Below are 5537 nucleotides of genomic sequence, written 5' to 3' on the forward strand. Positions count from 1 at the left end.
CGATTGGGCTCAGTCATGAAATACTTGCCTTGCAAGCTCTGAGAACTTAAATTCTTAGCGTTTCTTAAAAAGATGGGCGTGGTGGTATGCGCTTATAATCTCACCAGGAACGTGGAGCTGAGACATCCCTAAATTCCATTGGCCAGACTAGCTTACTTGGTGAGTTCAAGGCCAATAGGAATCTTGCCTCAACAACAAGGTATAGATAGTGTCTGAGGACCCATCACAGCTGAGCTTGTCCTCTGGCCTCCACTTATGTGCATCTACACACACACACACACACACACACACACGAGAGAGAGAGAGAGAGAGAGAGAGAGAGAGAGAGAGAGAGAGAGAGAGAGAGAGAATTTAAAAAGTAAACTGATTAATAAAACTGGTCTACCAAAATCACATAAAGTGTTTGGTAATATCTTTCTCCTCCCATTTTCTTTGTTTTCCTTTTACCTTTTAGGTTTTAGAAAAGTGTGGCTGAAACCTAGTATTCTGTCATATAAGCAGAAGGAGACAAATGGAAGATATGATTTGTCTGTTTGTATCAAGAAACAAGGACAGATCACACATATTTATAAACCTGATCAAATAGCATTTTTGGTAACTTCTAATTCCTGTATTCAGCCCCTTGACTCCTGTGGTGGCTCAACAAGGTCCTAGTCACTAGTGCATGAAAAGAGATTTCTGAATTCTCTTGTCTCTTGTGTGTTGTGCAGGCTTAGCTAGTGGATGTCGCTCCTGGGCTGCCCTGCCATTTGTTTTCATTACTTACTTCCAGTTTACATCAAACTATTAAGAGAGGAAATTGTGCTCTTTTCCATATTAACTGTCTGCAGTCTGGACTCATCTATCCATCAAGAAATAAACTATTTCACTGGTGGCTGCCGAGAAGGTCCAGAGAAAATCCACCAAATCCACCAATTCTGTCTGTCTGCTGTGCCACTGAAATTTTCTAAATCAAACTTGTCAGGATATCAATGAACATGAAGTAATTTTCAGTAACTATTCTGTTCCTTAAAAATTCTTGCTCTGAGAATTCTCAACTTACGTTTCTCCTCTGCTTATGTTATGGAAAACGTCTCTCAACAACAATACAAATCATGGTCCCATAGGCTGGAGTGGGGGAAACAGGACATGAAAATGCTGTGGATAATGAAGGGAAGAAGTTAGGTACAGTGAGTCCCCCCCCCCCGGATATAAAATAGGAATACAATTAAACAAACTAGCTTAGCTTCCTGTTAATGTTGCCTCCTGGTTCCAAACTCACAATGCTCTGACTTCTCTTTTATGTCTTTCCATCTTCCGGAAGACTGCAGCTGCCAAGTCCTTGACTGTATCGTCAGAGAAAGCACACCTTCCCATAAAAAAGCCTGAACTAATGTTTACCTAGAAAGGAAGACAAGCCCCTCATCATTACAGTATGATTAGTGATGGGTGATCATAGAACAACTCTACCACTCTACCCTCTCTGTTTTCTTCCTCCCCCTGTTCTGGATCATACATAACACCACAGGGGCTGGGAAACCCTTTTCCTGTCTCCTTCTGCATAGGCAGGCGTGGGTGTGCCATGTGGTTGTTCTTTTCAGTTAGTGACAGGCGGGTATTACTGGCCAGCAGGTACCAGGAATGGTGCTTCTGGACCGGGCCCCCAGGCAAATGGATGCTGTCAAAGCCAGAGCGACAGAAATCCCAGGTTGTCAGACTCTGCCCTTGCTCTTGCCTCACATGCTCCTTTACACGGATTTTCAGCCATATGGAGTTTCTTTTTTCTACCTTTTCCCCCCAAATGTTTTAAAATGGAACAGAATTATGTAAGTTTCTTCCTCCTTTTCCTCCCTTCAGTTTCTCCCAGCTGTCTTCTCTCAAACCCTTCCCATATTCACCTCCACTGGCAAGGTGATAGCTTCACTTTTTTTTGGGATATATATATATATATATATATGTACATGGCTGACCACTTCGCTTTGGACAACCAATAATAAGTTCATCCCTAGCAGAGGCTAATTCTTGGTTGCCTATAGTTCTTTGTCTAGGGGTTGAACTCCCTAAAATTCCCCCCCTTTGTGTTAACATGTTAGCATGCCCATTGCCACTGTTCTGTTCTTGTTTATGAAGTCATTTCTAAAAGAGAATCTCATACAGCTTGATATTCTTACTCTTACAATATTCCCACCACTTCCATCTCAATTATGAATAAAATATAAGCATATACATGTGCACACACACAAACGCACACACACGCACACATATACAGACAGTGCTCCCTACAGGAACCAGAGACTAACAAAGACCCAGGGGCCAGATATGAGAAATCTTTCAAATGGTTGGTCAGGGTAGTCCAAATGATTTCCACAAAACATAGTTTATTGCCTCTTAGGGGTTGAGGGTAGATGCCTCTTGCTAAAGACACCACACACTTAGGACACACAACTCTGATGACTCTGGATCTGATCTAAAATGGTCCTACCATGAAGCACCTATGACCCATGACATTGATCAGTATGGCAAGATAAGCATAAAAGAACACGGAGTGGCACTCCCGCATGGCAATGAACAGGTGTCTAATTGAAATCAAGGCCTATTCAACACGATGGAAATCATGCCTGGTACTAGAGACCTATAGTGAGGTCATAGACCTTAGAAAAGAAGTTTTACCTCCATTTTGCTAGACCAGAATAATTCCTTCCTACATTCTAAATCCTACCTTGCACCCACAGATAGGTGTAGCTACCATCCATCATCAAAGAATCCTCTCTCTGCAGAAGATGGAGACCATCACCGAAAACCACAAATGAATCCACTGTGTAGATCAACTGATGGTGGGTAGCCCAGTTCCAGTGGGTACATCCTCATGGGGTTTCATTTGCTACGATTTCATTTGCTACGATTTGGATATCTGGAATCAGCAAGAATACAGGTGTTGGTGTTGTTGGTGATGTGTGTGTGGGGGGGGGCACAAAATATCAGCTGTTGTCCCTGAATTCATGCATCAAGGTAGTATCTATTTGTAAAGGGGCAGAGAGGTGACAGAAGAGGAGACACACACTTCATGTAGGGGTCAGAGTCTGTTATTCTTTCGGTTCTTTCTTGCTGCCACTCCTGTATGCTTTTTCCCCCTCTTCCTCTATTTCTTGGATGCCTTCTACTCAGGCTCTGCTTCTCAGTTTAGCCATTCTAAGAGGAATTCTCCCCCCACATCCTCCAATCTGTGCTGGATGTTTGTTTTCTAGATCCTATCCATCATTATAGGCTGTAATAACCTGGTCCTTTTACTAAAAGGAGCCATATCTGTCTGGAATTGCTGGTGCCAGGCGGACCTCCTGAATCATAATAATGATGTAAAGACGCTGTTAATTGGATGAATGGATGATGAATGAATTCAGCGATGCTTATATCATGTTGGTGCATTCAGAGTAGAGACCCATCCATTGAAGTCATGTCCCCAATAAACCATCAGAGCAAAATGCCAAGGCAGGGTATGCGACTTTTATTTGGGGTTTGAGTATTGCTTATGAGGCCTTAAAACATGACTGTAAAGATTATTTTTTAGTAGACTGGTTAAAAATATGCTCACATATGGCTTGACTTAATTATTAGTTATAAAAGAAGAAAAGGAACACACACGATGGTGCCAGGTGATAACTATGCAATTTCATATGCAGTAATTTTGGTCACAGGCAAGAGTTTGGAACCCAGAACAGTGGTGGTTCTGTTTTTGTCTTTTTTTTTTTTTGAAATCTGAAGGAAATAGTTGGATCCAGGAATAAAGATGGCATAGTAGTCACCCTGCTCCTATGTGCAATAAATATTGGGGAGAAGTTCTCTATAAGTGTCCTGACAAGCCAGAGAAAAGGAAGTTTCTTCTGAGGACAAAGTTCAGAGATTACTGTGAGTAAGATGGGGGAAAATAAGTGTTTATAAAGCCAAGAGAAGCTGATAATTGTGACTCTGAGCTTTCTAAGATGATACCTAGTAAAGGCTATATATACATCATCATCTTGTAGCTTGACAGTTTGTCAAGCTCATATAATTTATAGGAAGGGTAACCTTCATTTGTCCCCAGTGCATCTGTGGGTTTGAGACTCAGGTGTGCTAGTGTCATTCGCTGAGCATACCCTTAACACTTTGCTTTCTCCACTGCTCCAAATTTGGTTTTCCCCCTTCCGTCTTTTCCCCATGGCTCGCTGAGCTATTCTCTTCTTGGCTCTTGTTTTATTCTAGTCTCGTTATCCTCAGAAAATTTGCTTCACCTATTGAAGCAATCATGGGAAACTGGGGTTGGCTAACTCTTTCTATAAAGGGATAGATACATTGTAAATATTGTAGACTGCCAGACCACCTGATACATGTTCCAAATATTCAGCTAGGATTTTACAGGACACCGACAGCTATAGACAATAAATAAATGAATGGATGTGACTGTATTCCAGTAAAACATTTTTATGGGCGATGAGCTTCATACAATGTTCACGTGTTCTGAAATATCATTCTTTTTTGTTCTGCTTATTCCAGAGCAGGAATGGGTTGACTTTGGTTTGCAGTTCAGCTTTCTAATGTCTGTTCTAAGGCATGAATTTAACTGAAACTTATTTTGTTACACTTGGGTTATTACTTCATCTGTTGTGACTACTTAAGGCTTAAGCTACATAAAGCTGACTGACTATTCAATATCAGATGATTAGCCCTAAAAACATACATACACACCATATACAAACATATTACAGATATATATGTATGTAACAACATTTTTAAAAAATAAGCAATGCATTTGAAAGAGAATACCGAGAGGCATAAGAGTTTGGAGAGATGAAAGGGAAGGAGGAAATGATATCATTACCTTATAATATCTAATAGAAAAGACATAACTAGGGAGAAGAGAAGCTGGTACATGTATTCTTGGGTTTTGCATTGGTATGCGCAGTGTAAAATTACAAATGCTCTGAGGAGGAAGGAGGAGACTGTGAGAAGTTAATTTTTAAAAATATTTTATTTTAGCTGGTCTATGGTGGAGCACACCTTTAATCCCAGCACTTGGAAGGCAGAGCCAGGTGGATCTCTGGGTTTGAGGTCAGCCTCATCCACGGAGTGAGTTCCAGGACAGCTAGGGCTACACAAAGAAATCTCGTCTAGAAAATTGAAAAGAATTTAATTTTTTGAAATGTTTATAGACTTTTATCACACATTTTTTTTTGTCTATCAGAGGCGTAGATTTTGCTGTGGCTCTTTTTACAAAGTAGATTAGCAACCTGGAAACAATAGTTGAATAGAAAAGGTAACTTCTAATGGTATCTGTCCTTCGCTATCTTAGCTTATGAAAAAAAAAATGTCTTGTTCTGTTGGTTTATTTTGTTTCCTCATTCCAGTTCACTTGCTCCTCACTTTCTAGTTTTCATCTGGATTCTAGTTTATCCTACCTCTACTACTCTGCAAGGCCAAGTTTCTCTTAGTTTGGATACGATCCTTTCCTAGTCCAGACTGCCTGTCCTGCTTTAATTCCGTCTGATAGCCGGGCGATGGTGGCGCACGCCTTTAATCCCAGCACT

This window comes from Microtus ochrogaster, chromosome 24, assembly GCF_000317375.1.
Source record: "Microtus ochrogaster isolate Prairie Vole_2 chromosome 24, MicOch1.0, whole genome shotgun sequence".
In the NCBI taxonomy this organism is placed as follows: domain Eukaryota; kingdom Metazoa; phylum Chordata; class Mammalia; order Rodentia; family Cricetidae; genus Microtus; species Microtus ochrogaster.